This window comes from Haliotis rubra, unplaced genomic scaffold (assembly GCF_003918875.1).
Source record: "Haliotis rubra isolate DU_JTF1 unplaced genomic scaffold, ASM391887v1 Scf661, whole genome shotgun sequence".
In the NCBI taxonomy this organism is placed as follows: domain Eukaryota; kingdom Metazoa; phylum Mollusca; class Gastropoda; order Lepetellida; family Haliotidae; genus Haliotis; species Haliotis rubra.
Genome location: NW_025767370.1, coordinates 403,882 through 424,435, shown reverse-complemented (window position 1 = coordinate 424,435; position 20,554 = coordinate 403,882). Strand labels below are relative to the sequence as shown.

Sequence of the window (20,554 nt, the reverse complement as noted above, 5' to 3'; positions counted from 1 at the left end):
AAAACTTAATCGTACGGGTTGTAGTTTTGTGAACTGAGGAGTCTATTCTACTGATATTCATAAAGGCCCGTTCTCACGTTGCGACTTGTAGTAACAACCTGTAGTATCGGCACGTAGATTTAAAAATCGTATTTAAATGAGTTGCATGAAATAGGGAAGTTTCTATTTCTCTCAACTCGCTTTCGACAGGTTGAGAGCTTGTGAAAGTTAATACGACTTGGGTGTTCTCACATTGCAACTCGTGTCGATTCTACAAGTAGTTACTACAAGTCGTACCGTGAGAACGGTCCTTAACCAGTTTCGCCATTCGGAATATCGTAACTGATTTCAGTAAAATAGGCGCAGTAAAATTACATGCATATTGTTGCACACTTCGAACTATGGACGTGTAAATTCCTATTGATGCTATTGTATTACACAAACCATGCTTTTCATCCATACTCACGAGTGATTGCATGAATAAAGGTACGAAGGTAGCAATGAGTCATGAGAGTGAAACTTACAACTTTATGGATGTAGATTCTTACATCGTTATCAAGCTAAAACCTTTTAGCTTGATAGCGATGTAAGAATCTACATCGAAACGTCGCTCTATGCAATGAATAAGAAGTTGTCATCCATAAAGTTGTATGTTTGATTTTTGAGTCACCAACTTCTAGAATGCCAATCAAACAATTAGTGATGAGAGTGATGATGATTTTGACGCAAAGTACGTTTTCGCAAGATGTATTAACGGAAAGTGATATTAATTGAGACTTTGAACGTCTTCCTAAAGGGGACATGTCTAACATGAACTTTGTTGTGTCAGTGGAAGATGCCCTTGAGCAAAATATCTCTTCTGATGAAAAACTAGTACGTGACAACACAAACCATTGAAAACAACCGCGAGAACATCTTCTTAAAAAGGTCTTCAAAAAAGAATCTGAGTCCCGATTCGGCACGCCTCTAACTGTCGAGGAGATCTCCAATTTGGAAATGTTGGCTAAAAATACATACGGAAAAGAAAGGTCACTGGGCTGTACGGGTTTTTGATTCATGGTATCTGGAAAGGAAAGGTGTCAGTGGTGGTCTGGGACAGTGTATCCTGAATCTCAGTGATGACGAGTTATGTCGACATCTGGTTTCCTTTATAACGGGGGGCGGTGGGGTAGCCTAGTGGTTAAAGCGTTGGCTCGTCATGCCGAAGACCTGGGTTCGATTCCCCACATGGGCACAATGTCTTAAGCCCATTTCTGGTGTCCCCCGCCGTGATATTGCTGGAATATTGCTAAAAGCGGCGTAAAACTAAACTCAGTCAGTCAGTCAGTCCTTTATAACGGAAGTAAAGAATCAGAAAGGGGAGGAGTATCATGGGAACACCATCAATGAAATGTTGATCTCATTCAGTACTTTCTAAAAAAAAACGGCAAAGACATAAACATGTTTAGCGATTATGAATTTGCGGCTATTCGCCGAATTTTTGACGCAAAAATGAAATCCCATACGCGAAGAGGCCCTGGGATTCAGAAGCGGAAACTGATGTGTTGACGTGAAGTCAGGAGGAAATGCTATGGAAAATGGGGATCCTTGGAGAAGACACACCGCAAAACCTGCTGGACACAGTGTTCAACCTAAATGGCATCTGTTTCTGGTCCTGAGAATTTGGTAATTTTGAAACCGTTATGGAAAATGATGCGAAGCATTTGAAGCATTTAGAAAGTGTGACTAAGACCAACAACGGTGGAGTAAAACAAAAGTCTATCCCCAGGAAGTATGTGACAGATGGATCCTACACAGAAAATGTCTCAGATGTCCAGTCTGACTTCACGAGAAGTACATGTCACTCAGGTAACCAGTACATTAGCCACAATCAAACATTTTGTATATTTGTGCTGACTCAGCCTCGCTGTCATTGCATTTGAACAAAATAACTGAGAAATAACTACTATCTTGATGCTTTAGAAGGATAGATAAACGCTCAAGAATAGCCAGGAGGATGTTTAACAAGAACGAATGTACTTCTCGTCCCCATAGATTAAACGTTTATCAAATGAATGTTTCAGATGCAAAAGAAAAAGGCAAAGAAATGCTAAAGGTTGTCGAAGATGTCGTGCAGTGTAAGATAATAATTTAGACACCTATTCTCTCGCACCGACATTCTTTGTGGCGTCCTCGACATCATTCACGAACGGAAAGTACCTTTGGCGACGTCTCGAACGAGCCTATTAGTTTCACCGTGGACAGGAGTGGAGCTAAAGTCACATTCCAAATGTAAACATCTGGTTGTAGTGACGGAATAGAATAAAAACTGAAAGAACCTCGTTGTGTTTTTCATACTCGTGGGCATTCCACCTCTCAAAACTTCAATACTCACACATTGTCTTAATCGACTACCTTCTGCAAATGCAATATTGTCCAAAACAGTGCAGATACTTGTACTTGAACCCCCGTTTAATGGATTATTTTGCATGAAGCGAGCAGATTCACAAGGGCCCCGATAAATCCTTCAACAAAAGTAGTCGGTCAATAAGTTGCAAAATATTGCATGATTTAAAAAACTATTGAAGATCTTTTGGAAACTATTGACGATCCATTTACGTAATGGAGATTCACTGATCAACAACTAATGAAGCCTAAATTAAGATTAATAATGGAGAAAGTATTATAACTGCAGCTCAGTTGTTTGCACTTCCTGCTGAACGTCCTGGAAATGTAGGTCAAGGGCTATATTTCAGGATTAAAGTACATCAGCTTATGTTACGAAATGTACATGAATTTAGAACGAATCATTCAAACACAGTCTACAAAACTGAAACTTCAGTGTCTTTTGGTTTATTCGTTACAAAGCTGAAAGTAATGGTTTCATCTGCACCCCTCTCATAATCTCTGAAAAATGCCATATCTTGACGATTATCTGAACGTTCAAAAATGAATTTTATAGAAGGACTCCCACAGTATTGATGTATTTCACACGAGTCACTCCGTATTTCTTTGTGTCGAAAGAAGTGCCCATAAAATGCTTTAACAGTACAACGTTCACTGACGAACTGATGTGATAAGAAACAAAAACAACTGTTGTGGTTTTAACATTAAACTTGGAGTTTTTTAATTCTTCTTTAAGAACACAAGTGTGTCCATGTGACAGCCTTTCAGAGACAGAGGTATGCCCTGTGTGTTTCGACAATGTGTCCTGAGGTTGCAAATACTCTCTCAGATAACACTGAAGTTCCTGGTATGCAAAGGTATTTCAGCTATTGCGATGTCTGCCATCGTAGTGCCATATCAAAAGTAGGCATAGTATGTATTCCGTTACTACGAACTTTCCCAACAATTTCGGAAAGCTCTCAGCTAATATCCAGTTATTATCCGTCACAAATCGGGAGGGGCTAGGACATTTTATACAAAGTATGACACTGTATTTGTGATTCGTGACAAACCTACTTTGTAATTGAACCGTTGGTAATAATAACACAATATTTTAATATTATGTGACAACACCTACACCAGAAAAGTGCAAAAGATACTTCTTAGTGTGGTCATTCGTTACGTACTGAATACGTGTTGAGAGATGTTAATTTATTTTTCATGAATGCCACACAAGCAATAACATGAATAGAAATACAAACAATCATAATGTCAACTGTGATGAAAAACGTCTTTTAAACTTAGATTTGATGATGTCATAGTGACCTATTCAGCTATATATACATCTGGAAATAGTTAAGCACCCCTAAATATGTTGACCACTAAAAGAACTATGTTTATAAGCGTACAATCGCAAATCAAAAGTGCAAAATTGTGTACTTCGGTTTACTTCCCAAGAAACGAAGCAGCCGGGATACCGAACCCAGTCAGAGCGGGTGGGTGTGCACTCAAGTGTAACGGCTGGTTCATTTGCAGATGCCTTCACGGCTCATTGTGTGTGTTGGGTTTTGTAAATACATGCTCATTTTTTTGTGTATAACATTTTGCAATCAACAGACATCATAACATGTCATGTGTTCAAGTATCACACCTGCCTGTCTGTGTAATTACATAATGTGACAGAGACCGAACTCGGGCCATAAATCAATGCATTTTGTTTATGGTGTATAGCCTGATTGGTGTTAAGTTCAAATTGCATGTGGTCATTGATAGCAGCTGTGTATTGAATATTGTCAGACAGGCAGGCAGACACACAGGTGTAAATAAAACAAGACATTGAGTTTTGTCTGTGACAACGACATATCTATATCACAGTTAGAAATTCTGTACAACGCTAAATAATGACATTGCTTTTAAGTATCGAACTGAGAAAGTGACTCGGTAAGAAGAACGTGTGGTGAAATAGACAAATGAAATTATATAAACAGTTAATTTACTGTCATAACATATAAAAAGCTCGCGCCTGTGAGATATCAACAAAACATTAGAAAAATAGCTCACACCAAAGCCTTCACCGAGTATTCACCGGACAACCCGCTTCCAAGCTGCGCGAACCTATTTCACTGCGCATGTGCTATGAGCGCAACCCAGCTGTTGAAACCCGTTTTCCCCAGAAAAGTCTGGGGAAAATTAGTGAAACGTTTAAACTCCGATTTCGCGCGGTTTTTTTCATCGCGTTATTTTTTTAACTTTATAAGTTGAATTTGCATTTTTGACGATTTGTTTCGGTAAGTCCATACCGAAAGGTATCAGAATCTGCAAAGTTGTGTTTTACGTTGCATGTGACTTTTAAGTTCAGCTTGTTTATGATGACACATATGCTAAATATATTAAGAAATTATTACAAGTGGTTCTGGTGGAAAGCGTCTCCCAAGCACACCCTGTGGGGCATGTCCAGAAGCTAACCCACGAACTTTCACAAGTGCAGTTTGTGTACGTGCCCCATGTTGATATTCAACACTACGATACGAAGAAGAGTATCGGGTGCCCAGAAATGACAAATTATTGGTATACATAACTCCGGTATGTCCTCTAAAGCAATCGGTCGGACAATGAATACCAACAACACAGCTGTCAGTGGCTTCGTCAGAAAATTACAGTGAAACCAATGAGGGAAGGATCGCCCACATTATGGACGACTCAGGGTGAAATCAGATCGTGAAGACTAGGCACTACTGAGGCTTACTCTATGACAACCATTCGCCACAAGCCATGTTCTGAAGCACCAGTGGTTACCATAGCCTGGTCCCTGCGAGTACTGTCCGGAATCAGAGACCCGGGTGCAACTCCTCGAAGGGTCATCGAACGTCCTCATCACCAACAAGCACATTTGGCTTGGGGTTTACCACGGCATCGCTGGAATCTGAGGCCTGGAATACATTGGTCTCATGAAAGCCGATTCCTTCTTTATGTAACTGATGGACGCTGGCAAGTTTTGAGGGAGCATATTACAACATTTCAGAAAAAAACAAAAACATTCGGTGCCTTTGGTGGACTTTGCGTCATGGTATGGTGGTACTGTACACTTGACGTGACAATACATGTGAAATTGACGGATGATCAGTATATCCAGTAAGTGCTGCATCTAGTTGTCCCCCATTTCGATAACCATCCTTTTGATACAAAACCTGTATTTATGGATGACAACGCTCGGCCATATCGTACTCGTGCAGTGGCCGCTTTCATTCAGAATAATGCAGTGACGTACTTTCTGTGGTCCGCCATGAGTCCATATGCGAACCCCCTGGAGCACATTTGGGACTTTATCGGGCGACAGAAACAAGCACGTGTACCACCTGTTCAAAATGTGCATCCGTTGGAAGCAGCTTTGTAGACAGTTTCCTTCTGCAACGGGATACGACGGATGCTGACGGGGATATGCGATGGTGGGCACGGGCAGGGTACACCATATATTGTTTGTACCACATTCAGAGGTTACAAATAAATGTTTTTGTCGCATCACATACACGCCATGTTGTCTGGTCCTCTTTCTTGCTCCATACATGTAACACGTCACTGAGAGCCAAAGCGGATGGTTTGTGTATTGTGTTATCCATTATTAAAACTTTAAAGGTAACTGTCATTTTTGTGTTTCCCTGTAGTCAAGACAAGATCTTACACACTGGCGATCGGCATTTATGGGTCCAACAAGGACTGGTCGGCTCGGAGTCAGTATACTGTGTCTGAGTGGGGTATTCATGCTTAACTGCGGCATGGTATCTCAGTGAGCTAGCACTATAAAACCAAGTTAAGTCTGGGCTAGTTCAAGCATACACATACACACGCGAAATATTCTCAAGTACGACGTTAAACCCCATGTCACCTCACCTAGAATACATGATAAGTTTAAAATATTTTGCTCTTCAGTTTTAAACCCCACCCCAAACAATGATGTAACGGGCCCAGTGTAAGTAAAAGAAGCAATGATGGCGGTCGAATGGTGAACTTTGTTTCAATTCTGTATTCATTTCTGTCTTCAAGTGTCTTGGTGAATCATAAAATTGCAGTCTTTGGCATAAGGTTAACAAACATTGAACACTATCATGAGTGTCGATCAAGAGTTGAACTTGAGTATCCAAAACTGAAATTAACGAATTGCTTTTCGTCTTTTACTGTGATACTTAGATGCATCGTCTACCTACACCATGGAGATGTCGAGATCAATTTTGCATCGATGCACCTAATCACGTGAGAGGTGATGACGATTTCGATACTCGATACTCGTCACTCATCACACCATACCTGAGCTGACATGCCTTTTCAATGCAGTGTCATTAGAAACTACCTAAATCCAATAGGGCCGCTACCAAATCACGTTTCGATGTGCATCCAAAGACGTATGCCCATCATTTGACACTGCTACATACTTGCAATCTTGTGGATGCAAAACCAAGAAAGATTCGGGGGGTTTTTTCAAACGCAAATTGTTTGAGAAACGTTAAATCAGACGCATAATCCACGATGTGGCAATAAATCGAGATTTCAAAATGTGCTGAGGTATGCGGGGTCGTACGGAAACATTGTGAAAGAACTCCATTGGAAAGGCTGCGGGCTTGGGCAAAGCGGTGGCTTATAACATACAATCCTGATAAAACTGAGGCAATCTTTTTCTCCTTGCAAAAGAATGTTGATGCACTAAATCTGTACTTTAACGGGGTTTGTGTCAAAACAGTTAATAATCATAAACATTTGGGATTAACATTTTCAAAAGATTGTAAATGGTCTGACCATATTGATAATATTGTAAAAATAACTTCAAAAATGATATCTTCTCTACGTAAACTCAAATTTTTATTACCACGCTCTGTATTGAATAGAATTTACGTAATGTTCATAAGACCCCATTTTGAATATGCGTGTGAAGTATGGGATGGATGTGCTAAATATCAAGCAAATAAATTAGAACAACTGCAATTAGAAGCAGCAAGAATTGTTACAGGTTTACCTAAATATACTCATCATGAACATCTGTATTATGAAACTGGTTGGGAATCTTTAGCAGAACGTAGGAGAAAGCGTAAACTTCGCCTTTTTTTACAAAATACAGAATAATATGGCACCATCGTACCTTATTGATCTTGTTCCTGGGGACGTAGCATCTAAATGTAGCTATAATCTTCGCAACTCTGATGATATCTCACTTCCTTTCTCGCGATTAAAATTTTCCCATGATTCTTATTTTTCATCCACAATTAGAATGTGGAATGAACTTCCAGTTGAAGTGAGAAAAAGCGAGTCATTGAATTCTTTTATATCGAATATTGTTATAACACATAAAACTGCTCCTCAATACTTTGATTCTGGACCGAGAATCACTAACATCATCCTTACAAAACTACGTTACACCTGTAGTCAGTTGAATTATGATCTATTCCGTGCTGGTTTAAGAGATAACCCAAGTTGTTCTTGTGGAAATGTTTGTGAAAATTCTTATCATTACTTATTTGACTGTCAATTATATACAGTACAGAGAACTATCATGATGACTAATTTACGCAGTATTACAAATGTGGATATAACCTATGAGTTACTATTACATGGCAATGCAGATCTGACTGTTCACATAAATCAAAACATATTTAAAATTGTTCAAACATATATTTGTCATTCAAAACGATTTTCTTAAATGTTGCAATTGTTCCTCTTTTTCCCATATTTCTGCTCTGTTCTTCTCTGTCCATCTTGTAGAATGAATGTAAATAATACTATGTAAATACTACGGAGAGGGTGTTCTAAGTTGTATAACTTGTACCCAATCCTTTTCTTATGAATAAAATATGTTTAAAACAAAGAACTCCAGCTGCTTGATTCAGAAGAATCGAAGAGTTCTACCCTATTAAATTCTAGAAGTCAAATGAAGTTACTGTTGACGTAGGTAAGAAATTCTCCAGCAGTAAATAAGAATATAGGGAACAGCTTTTGCAACCACTTTACACGGTAAGGTTTCTTTCAAAACAAATCCTACAGAAAACATGTGTACGTTTTCGGAACGATTTTGCCCGGACATTGTCATTGTGGCGGCCATATGACTCCTGATGTATGACGCGACTCGCCATAACGGCAATGAGATATGTACTGAGACATATCAATATGGCTGCCGCGAGACATTGATGTGGAGTCCGAATACATGTTTGGGCTCAATATGGCTGCCATGAGACATATATTAAGACATATATCAGCATGACTCCTGGTGGGACTTAATATGGCTGCCATGAGGCATATATTCAGACATATGACAGCATGATTCCTGATGGGACTCAATATGTTTCATGATAGTGGTTGAACTGTTAGAACATCTCTTTATGTTACATGTTGTGCGCTTACTGCACATGAAGCTACAACAAATGCTTAATATTCTTTATTGCAGTATGAACAAGCAGAGTTCTTGATTGCATTATTCCTGCGCTCAGTCAGTAACTAAAGAACAGTAACAATATTTGTGTTCGGAATCTAAAAAAGATACCACACGAGGTCAATACGCACAGTGTTGTTATACTTTACAGTATTTAATTTCCCCATACGTATACGCATGCAAGTAGCTCAAGTTAAATCAAATTATGCATATTTACAAATGTAAACAATATTCAGTTTATCTGGGAGTCTGGAGAAGGGTCCTATAAACATATCAATCAAATCTTGTCAATGATCATATGTAATTACCATGAAATGGCTATGGTAACGGGTATTTGCAGAAAACATGAGCATAGTGAACACCATGGATACCCGTGACATATAATCACAAAGGTCAACACGTAAAAACGGCGTAATGGACGTACATTGCTTCAATATTGCTGCTTTATGGTAATGATGCAAACTCGCAATGACAGCTCAGTGCCATTCTTGTAATATTCTTAATATTCGAGTATGTGTATCTGTTTTCGGTGAGTACGACATGCACGCACACACACACACACACACACACACACACACACACACACACACACACACACACACACACACACACATGTAAGCACACAAAGAACACTATAAGAATCTTACACTACATATCGTCTTGGTGGCCTTGCTGATTGGGCCTTGCCGAGAGAGGAAGGCCTGTAGTTCGACCCTGTTCGCGTCATGTTGAAAAGCACATGTAAAATATTGTTGTTGACCTGTGATGGGCACTGAAGGGTAACACACGGGCCGTTCTGCTCTGCGTTATTTAACTATATCGAGTATCCGTGCGGTCCTGCGGAATAGTATTACTGTCAACTGACTATATAAAACCGGCGCATTCTTTGTGTTCCAAACAATAAATGTGTAAATGTGAAAATCATGAATCACAATTCAATTCATTTTAACACAATTACACTTGTTTGTAGCATTATTTAAGTTTCGGTCCAATGGCCAACATATTTTCCTTTACTCAAAAACTTTCCTTGTTTCGAAAAAATACAAATGTACTTTTCATCAGTGTTACTTTCAACATCCAAAATTGGAATCTAACTGTCACTTGATGATACAGTTACAAAACATTTAATAAATCAGCAACAAGACGTTTCATAACTGAACATAGCTAACTATAAAACCGCCTGATCCTACATGCGGCTATGCCCGTGTGCTTGGGAACAGAAGAAGAAGAGAAGAAATATATACTGATTTACAAACATATTGTGATAAAAGTGAGATTTTCGGCAGGTTCGATTCCCTAGTACCTACATGAACTTACAGGAGTTGCAGCTATAGGACCCGGTTGCGTTAGTGAGTACTTCGGATGTATTCCAGGTCAGTCAGTCAGTCAGTCAATCAGACTGTCTGTTGTGGTTAATCGCCACATGTGGAGCTCTACCTCATTACGTTCTGTTAAAGAACAAACAACCCCCCACCCCCCCCCCACCCCCAATATGTTGATTTAATAATAAAGATATAATTGGAAGTAAGTAAGGTTAGACGGGGTGGATAGATTCATTTTTGCCGGCATGTTATAGTGAATCTATGCAACCTGTAGTGTATTAGAGAAAGAATTGAGGTTAGGAATAATTAGCTCATTTAATGGAAGTCCGAGGTATAAATTGAAGTTAGCTGTAGTTTACGAAGTTTACAGCAGAATCAATGTCAGTTTGTAACACTCTTTTGAGGTAGCTCTCGTGTGATGTTGCCACCGGTTACGAAGTTTAGTGCAGAACAAAGGTCAGTTTGTAACACTCTTTTGTGGTAGCTCTCGTGTATTGTTGCCGCTGTTTTTGAAGGTTAATGCAGAACCAAGGTCAGGTTGTAACACTATCTTGTGGTAGCGCTTGTGCGATGTTTGACGCGGTATGTACACGAAACACGCTGATGTGCTAAAACGGCATCCGGCTATCAGGCCTACGAGACACTAGATTTCGTGAAAACTATACTCAAGTTAAATAAGGTACATGTTAAAAATATTCAGATGCAGTGGTTTATACGTACATGTGTGACAGCGCTTTGAATGTCTGATCCATATATACCAAGCGCTTTTACACATGTACGTACAAACACATTCACACCGAAGCATCTGTCACCATGTGGCCACGCATCCCGCGCACACTCCCTAATCACACACACATTCGGGGACTATGTAACATATGTGCCTTCTGTCACACACATTCGGGAACTATCGAACATATGTGCCTTCTGTCACACACATTTATGTTCAGAGAGGAACATACCTCAGATATGAAATGCATACACCAACACAGAACAATGTGTGTAGGTTTCACATGGGTGAACTCCAAAACCGAAACCCACTGACAGACGTGTATGTACAATCATCAAACGACATCTTGGTTTATATAACCAGTCGGCCGTGGTAATCGGTGCTGGCAGTACGTGTAATAAAGTTGATGTGGAACTCTGAACTCTGTGTAATTCTGAACTATCAACTAAATCTGAAAATATACTAATTGTTGGTGACATGAAGTCTCGAGCAGGTATTTTACAAGACTATGTTACTATCAAGTATGATATTGATAAGTGCACGACTTTAACACAGTGTACTCTGTTATACACGCTCCTATATCTGTGTCCTTTTCAGTTTCACATACTGATACAAGCGAAGGCAATCAGGTAACAAAAAATCGGAACAAAACATTTGTTAATGATTACGTAGATGCCATTGACAGAGACATTGCCGACTCTACTGTTAATGATTTATGTTCCCAAAATGACCCACGTAATGTTATTACCGCCGTAAACAATACAATAAGCAATGTACTTGTCGCCACAGTCGGCAGCTAGTGCTCAAAAGAAAGTATACAGTGTAGTTGACCAAATTTGAAAAGAAACCAAAAGCATATATAATTGAACATCTGTTTAATTTCAATAAGAGTATTCAATTCTACAGCAAATGAACACAATTTCATTTCATATAAACCCGAAATTACCACTTGACTGACACTGAAATTCACGTGGTATCATAGTCTGAACTTTTACACAAATCAACAAGGCGGATTTTTTCTGCAAAATATCATAAAATGTTAAATCAATAATGAGTGTGACCACCATTGGCTTCAATACCCGCCAAAACACGTCGACATATTGATGAGGTAAGACGACGAATGACGTTAGGCGAATGATCCGTTGCCATTCCTGTAGGATACATTGTTCCAGTTGTTTTGCTGGTGACAGGTGGCACTGGTTGTCTTCTGACTTGTCGATCCAGGTAGTCAAATAAATGTATTATTGGATTGATGTCGGGAGAACATGCTGGCTACGGCAAAACAAGGATGTTAGCGTTATGCAGAAAGTCGTTTGTCAGTCTTGCTGTACATATGTAAGGCCTTGCGTTGTGGTGTGGGTAGACAATGCCCCGTGGTTGTTGCTAGATAAATGGCAACAGATCTGGTCGCAAAACTTCATCCCAGTATCGTCGATCATTCAGGTTGCCATGAATAATCACAAGTCTCATTTTAAGATCGCCGCCATTCTCCCCATCACGCTTCGAGATCCAAACGGTCGGACTTGCTGAACGCAATTCGGCGTTAAACGTTTACCTATTCGTCTGTTAAACGAACCCGGCCGCCATCGTCTGTTGATATCACACGTCGCCAATCACGCATCTGGCAGCGTAGAACTCGCCTTGCCCATGTCAATTGGCGACGTCAGATGCACGCCGCGGTAAGAGTCGACGTGCTCGAATACCATGTTCTCATAGTCACCGGTACACTGTATGTCAACTGATACGGTGTCCTCGTGCCGTCGCTGTATTTGACTTTGCCGTTACATAACGACTTCTCAGATGAATAGTCCTGATATGGCGATCATCAGTGGCAACCGGATATGCTCCGAAGTCCAGGCACCCTGGCGGCTGTGCTCTCACCCGTGGCAGTACCACCACGCAAATGTAGTACCCGGATTTACCGATCTTGGGCTGCAGTGGTGACTCAAGGTCTGCCTGTACCGGGGCAGCCATATGTTATGCCTGTTTGGTTGTAACGAGCTGCAAGTAGTGATATCGTGCTCAGACTAACATTCAGACGCCTGGCAACAGAAAATTGTTAATCTCCAGCGTACATTCTTTCAATGGCAATGTTACGTGTCGCAGCTTCAACACTTGGCGTGGTGATTTGACCTTGAAACTCCTTCAAAACGGATGCCGATTTCCGAAAGTAACCTGGATTTTTATAGCCAAACAGTGCATGCTCTTTGCTGCACAATTTCAACTGGAAGGTGATTTTTGTTGCGTTGTGGCGATGCAATTTTAATTCTTGTAAGAAATCTCATCAAAATCAACATTTTCAGGTAAAGTCGACTTTTCACACGTGCAACTGTGTGAAATCATGTTATCAACACTTTGTTACTTATTTTGACGATTGTTTGAACACAATAGGTTATTAATAGATTTTAAAAAATACAAAACGCCTATGCGTTTCTTTTTTGGGATAGTATATTAAAGGGCAAAAAAGGTGGCACCAAAAAGCTTGCGGACTAATAATTACTTTTTCATTTTTTCAGGATGTTAAGATTGTTGCACGTGGCCGTCCTTAAACCTGAATCAAGGGACCGCTAATTACACGTAGGCCGCTTTACCTGCGTATGAATACATAGCACTCGCTGACCCTATTGTTTGTAAACAAACATTTCGTCTGAATCAGACTTCATCGATTTTCATAGTATTTCTGAAGCACATTGAGAAAGTTACAAATTATACTTTTGAATTAAACTTAGGTTAAAAGAGCCTTATGAACATTTGTCCTTTTTCCATTCGTAATTTGCTATCATTGTTAAACAATTGATAAAACGGAAAGATAGTAAACTGGCCATTCCCGCATTAATCAATGTGTTTGCGTACATTTATACATCGCACATTAGGATCTCGAATTTGTTGTCTGTGTACAGTGACTCGGTCCTTTGGTTGCATTCCAGTTTCTCTAATATAATGCTCACCACATCCCGCACATATTAAAACATATATAACAATTTTGCTGCGGCAGTTCATGTTGGTTTTGATAGTAAATAGTTTGTCTTCACAAAATGTAAATTTACAGTTCAGTTATGATTGAACAAGTTCCACATCGAGGTGTGTGACATTTTGTTACACTGACAGCGTTTGTATGTTGTGAATATTTAGATGGACAAAGGATTTGTTTTAGATTTTTAGGCTTCCTAGTGCTTCGTATAAATTTAGTCTTGGATAAACCTTTTTTCATAGTATCACTTTTATACAAAATTGGAAGATTTGCTTTTATAATGGGCATAATTGTACAGTTATTAGTATTGTACGTACAAACAAATGGAAGACTGTCCGCCTCTGTATTTATTTCTTTTGTTTTCATAAGTGTCTCCCTTGGAACTTTTACTGCTTTATGAACGGCATTTTCAACTACCCCACGTCGATATCCTTCTGGTTGAAGATATGTCTTCAATTCTTCTAATCTTGCCCTTCTTGTGTCCACATCCGAAACAATAGTACACACTCTTCTTGCCATTGCATATGGAATATTTATTTATATATATAAATATATATATATATATAAAACCTTTTAACACGGTTTTAGACAAAGGGAGTTTCCGAGAAAGCTGGTTAAGTGGAGTAATAATGCCTACCTATAACCACAAATGTGATCCAAATGTACCAGACAATTATAGACCTATTACAATGATGAACGGTTTCGGGAAATTGTTTACTTCTGTTTTAAACAATCGCCTTACAAAATTCGTAAACTCTAATACAATATTATCTGAAGCACAAGCTGGATTTAGAAAAGGGTATTCAAAACGAATCAAAAAAAGCCTTTGACACTGTATGGCGGTCGGAACTATGGCAAAATCTGATATCAAACAACATAACCGGAAAATGCTTTAAAGTTATTCATAACATGTATACAAATATCAAATCTTGTGTATCATGTAATGGAGAGAAGACCAGTTTCTTCCCATGTACGTCTGGCGTTCGACAAGGTGAAAATGTATCACCGATACTATTTTACAATATTTCTGAATGACCTTGAATATAATCTACAAAATGACAACTGTAAAGGAGTCGAATTACATCCGGGTTATTTTAACAACCGATTAGAAAATATGATGAATCCATTTGTTTTGTTATATGCCACAATACCGTTTTGCTGGCATCAGACAAGTGTGCGCAATAGCCAATCTCAGTCACTGGCCCGACTTGCTAGTGAATTTTCATGGGGTCATTTTGTAAACATATCACTATCTCCGACTTGTTAAGTTATAACACGTCCTCCTGAGAGGATACATAAGTCCCAAAACATTATCTCCCCTTTTTTTTAATCTTAGAATATATGTTCGTTAATTTGTGGCTAGATTATCTAAAATTGCTAATAGCTGAAGGGATGGTGTAAATCCAGCTAGGGTCCACGCAGGAAGCAAATGTACTATAAGTCCCCATGGTCCCTAGTATGGTGATCTCCCTTCAGTTGTTGGCAATATATAGCCTGTTTTTACCTTGTATTGTCATCTATAGTTAAACTGTTTTAGATTTAATTAATAGTTTTAAATTCGAAGCTGTGATAATCTAGTTATTTTACTGCCCTTCGTTGACAGGTTTTTACAATTTACCATTAACTACTTTGTATAAAATTAATTGTTCTCATCACGATATGGCTGAAATATTGCCGATGTGACGATAAATTTTAACTCACTCACTCGCTAAGTTATAACACACTTTTAAATCATGCAAGATTATGACCTGATAAAAATGTTCATCATATTAGAAGATTAATGATGAAACCCGTGTCATGCCGACAATATCTTATTCTCATCTATGTTTTGCTTAGTTTCTACATTCTAATTTCGGTCTAGTGAATTAATTTGTGGCCTAGTAACTTTCAGGCATAGTTAACCTGTCTGGCTAGCAAACTGTGGAAACTATTTACAATATATGTCAGATTGCTTTGTTAAATATTGTCAAGCATGGAGACTTAATATAAATGTATCCAAGACAAATATACTTCTATTTACTGGTTCCACTAAAGATTATAAATAATGTTTCAAAATTGGAAATTACAGTATAGAGAACGTGTCTTCTTATTAATACCTAGGAATTGCAATGCAAAAAATAATACATTCACTTTAATAAGAAGAATCTAGCTGAGAAGGCAAAAAAACATGCATTTTGTTTTAAGCAAAGGTAGATCACTTACTTTGTCAGTTACGATTGTTCGATTGCTTGGTTGCCCCTTTTTTCTTAATGGGTGTGAATTATGGTGATAATTCTTGGGTAGAAAATATTCACATAAAATTAAAGGAACTCCTCTCATTGGGTAAAAGCACCCCTTCCTTCATAGTTTATGGGGAACTGGGGAGATATCCACTTTAAACTGAAATTAAATCACGAATGTTACTCTTTGGGTGAAAACACATTTTAGGAAAGCTGGCTTCTACATTTTCTCTCCTAATTTTTAGATAACTTACTGTATATTAGTTCAACTTGTAACACATCTGGCTATACATAGACTTCCTGTATTAAGGACACGTTTGACAAAATAGGAATGAGTTATATTTGGGCTACACAGGCATATCCTAATAGTCTTAAAGCACTTGTAAACAGACTGAAAGAAACTAAGCTACACACTTGGATATCAAACACAGAAAAATCTTCAATAGGAGATATTTATCATATTTTTATAAATTCTGAACTGAAATAGGTAACCTATCTGAATTTATTATATTATAATAATCGGAGGGCTTTACTTAATTTCAGAACTTCAAAGCATTTCCTGCCAGTTGAAACAGAGCAATGGATTAAAACACCCCCAAATGAAAGATAACGTACTCTTTATAATACAAACGATATTGGAGATGAATTTCACTTTTTGTTTATTTGCCCAGCCTTGGCCCCATAAAGTAAAAATGTATCAACAACTATTACTATAGAAACTCGAAAATGCACAAAATGAGCCAGATTTTTCACTCTAACAAACTAGGAACAATTAGGAAATTAGTAATATTTTGCAAAATATTAATGTTTCATTTAAGCAACGCCCCCACAAAAGATAAACAAAAACACATGATCGTAACATTGTTCACTTAACTGGTTAAATGCATGTACAGACACAGTTTTTTCTTGCAACCAAGCGATATGTATGTATTACCACTTTGTGTACCATACATGTATATAACATATATAAGTTGTACATAATGATGTAAACATGTACCTCCAATGGCGGTGTGAGTAGGAGGGAAGGGGGGCGACAGCTTCGTGTGTAGAGAGCGACATTTCTCAACTTCAAACGACCACTGAATTAAATCAGGGAGACGACATAGGCAAGTGGGAAACAGCTTTACGGTGCTGGATTCCAAATCGTTATTTCCATTCCAGACTTTCATGATTCCCTTGACAATGTTCTCGATTAAAAAATAGAAAACCTAACAAAATAAATTGAACATTTAATAGATGGGCGAGCATGTATGACAGAACCTTCCACTGTGGAAAATCTGTTTCCTTTCAAATGTCTGGCATGCCATGCCTATGTGTAGTATTCCGGTTCCGTCGTGAAGCCTGCAAACGTCACACGGAAAGGCAAGTACGTTGACCGCTCTGAAGCACTATATGCAAAGCTGAGAAGCCCCTGGCTCCGCTGACGATGCCATGACTCCATCTTTTCAAGTCGTGAAAATACTTATCAACAATAAAGAAGATTGTCACTTTGGTTGCAACTCGGTATTTTATAACCTTTGTTTACCTAATGCGGTTTCTCATTCTACGATACTCTGACTGGTTACGCTCCCTCCAGCAATGTAAGAACAGTGGCTATCACAAGTGAAACCAGTCGAGATTAGTTTAGTTAATTACCAAATGTTGCTTCCGCAAACAAACAGCACATGTCAATACCTTAAAATTGTGAATGTTGTTGGCATAATTTGCAAAATGAGCGACCCGTTAATGTAGCTACATCGCCATTCAGCCTTGTCAGTCAGCACGTCTCAACCAAATATTATGCAACCAAGCGGAACTGTGCTGTGCATATAGTGTGCATGTCATGATATTAGTAGTTAAAAACACTACCAAAGTCAAATAACGTAAGAAATTAAGTAACTATTTGGAACTGTTGTTTTCTTCATTAGTTTTCTTCATCATTTTTCTGTTAACCTAATGGGCTAGTCTATTTTACTGCAAGACCGACAAGAACAGTTTTGTAAATGTCTCTTAAATGTTATGAAGCGAACAGGGTCGAACTACCAGCTTTCCTTCCTCGGCAATGCCCAAACTACCTTGATGGTCTGTGGTGTGAAGCTACTCGTTGCGTTATTTGTGTGCGTACGTACCACACATCGTTATGTAATGTCCAATCATTTTTCTGCCAATATGGTGCCAGAGAAAAATGAATGTCCACTACACAGTTGTCACGACAGATCGAGAAGACAGGGCACTATTGAGGCTCACTCGATGACAACCATACGCCACAAGCCATGTTCCGAAGCACCTCTGGTTACCAGGTCCTCTGCTGAGCAATCATCACCAACAAGCACATTTGGCTTGGGGTTTACCACGGCACCGCTGGAATCTGAGGCCTGGAATACATTGGTCTGATGAAAGCCGATTCCTTCTTCATGTAACTGATGGCGCCTGAGAGTTTGGAGGCAGCGAAATACATTATTTGCAGCCAAAAAAACCCGATTCAACCAACTGATGAATATTTCAGCGACATTCAGAATAATCCTTTGACTCAATATATCTAGAAAGCGTTGGATCGCGTTGTTGTACCCCTCTTTTCAATAATCACCCTCTTGCTAGAAAGCCTGTATTTATGGATGACAACGCTCGGCCATATTCAGAATAATGCAGTGACGCACTTTCCGTGGTCCGCCATGAGTCCAGATGCAAAACACACACACACGCACACGCACACACACACACACACACACACACGAGCACATTTGGGACTTTATCGGGCGACGGAAACCAGCACGTGTACCACCTGTTCAAAATGTGCATCCGTTGGAAGCAGTTTTGTAGACAGTTTCCTCTGCAACGGGATACACCTGACAGGGAAGGGGTACACCAGATCATTTTGGATCTGCTAAATATATAGCACTAATCTGATCTACAACATTAGCTGATGCACTGTTGCAGGCTGAATTTACCCCGTTGTCTCGACCACTGCAATGCCGGTTGTATTGTATATGTCAGTTACACCTTGTCAGCGGCTGAAAAACTGTGGATCATGGGACAAACTGTTCATGCAGACCTCGAATTTATCACCATGGTCTGATCCAGCAAGATCTCATGTTTGGTTGATATCTAGACGTATTCGTGTACAAACCGCTGGAGTATTACCCCATTTATCCTTGGTGTTTTCTGATTGAACATGATCTGCCGCATAGGTTTGTACTCGTGGACAGGATCCCTGGTACCTGCAGATATTTTGCATATGTCACGAAGCTACAATCTGGTTTTCTTCTTGTAGGGTGTGCACGGGGACAACATTAATGTTGCTGTCCCTTTGGGTAGGACACTGAACACATGTTGGGACATTGTCCGTGATAAACCATGCTGCCTGTCCGACATGACGGATATAGCCGAGGGAAGTGCACACTGTCATAACTGTGAAGCGATTAACAGTCAAAGAGTGTGGTTCTGTCACAAACGACAAACGACGTTCATCGTTGCTCGTGCAGTGCCCTACTGTAAAGTAAGTCGGTTTTGCAGTGTTGGTGTTTACTTCTGGTAGCTGTTGGCGAATGGATCCAAGTTTTGCCATGTCACTGTGGTGTATCGGACTCTCACAAAGTCTTCACTGGTGGCCTTCGCGACACCTTACCACCCATAAGCCATTGTCATATTATTCTCCTGATTTATTGAATAAACGTAGGGTAAACATGGCCTCTTCGATGGTGGTAGCTGAGTTACGTCGCGTCTTCGTAACTGTAGCCAAGCGGTTTCCAATGATAAACATAACTGCTGGCTGAATCCTTTGTCGGAAGAGTATTGTTCGAATCCTTCGTTGTGTAGCTACTGGTGGGCGACCAATATGGGGACGGTCTATATCGTGATTGATGTGCTGTCGATTTCAACATAAGTGCCAAGCTGTATTTCTGTGATTCGATGCTGCGTTGTAGGTGGGACGAACGCATTCCTCTCTTGGTGGTTATAACATAGTCACGGCAAGTCGAACTTGTTCCAGACCGATTAATAAAGGTGCATGTTTCCCGACTTCTGCTTTTTGTAAGATTGCATTGAATGCAAATGTTAAGTGTCTGGTTGTCTGGTCATTTAAACTTAACATTGTTTGCCATGTTTGTCGAATACGTCATGCTTCTTGCACATTTCTTGCAAATCGAACAACAACTGATTGGTCTCCCAAAGGATTAAACATGGTCTTTCTCTGGTTTAATTCCAAAAAATTTCTTTCACAAGATTACATGACCAATATAAATATTCCAATAACATGGAATATATAATTTCACTACAGCGTGATAACAACAAAAGTGCACACAAAAAGGTTTCAGTTCAAGTACACACAGGAAAGAAGTCAACTCTTTCCCTCTTTGCATGTACCCATCCAATGTTTATGGATAGAGGACTTCTATTTGAATATCGGAAGATTTAATGTGTCATGTCATCCAAAATAGGGCAGCGGCGTAATAGGTGTAGGCTATTTGAAGGAATTATCAGATTAACACCTAATACAGTAATCTACGACTATAACGCCAAGGAACCACTAATTGTAGTTTGTTATACACCGTCCAACTATAATATACAACACGTATATTCACC

General features: G+C 39.3%; 1 long non-coding RNA gene across 1 annotated transcript; it reads right to left on the bottom strand.

Moving 5' to 3' along the window:
- Positions 1-220: 220 nt before the first annotated feature.
- On the bottom strand, positions 221-15,416 carry LOC124257481. Its single transcript, XR_006893286.1, has 4 exons — positions 15,404-15,416; positions 13,530-13,544; positions 12,598-12,599; positions 221-289 (listed from the first exon to the last, which is right to left on the bottom strand). It is a non-coding gene; the product is annotated as an uncharacterized LOC124257481 (long non-coding RNA).
- Between the last annotated feature and the right edge of the window lie 5,138 nt (positions 15,417-20,554).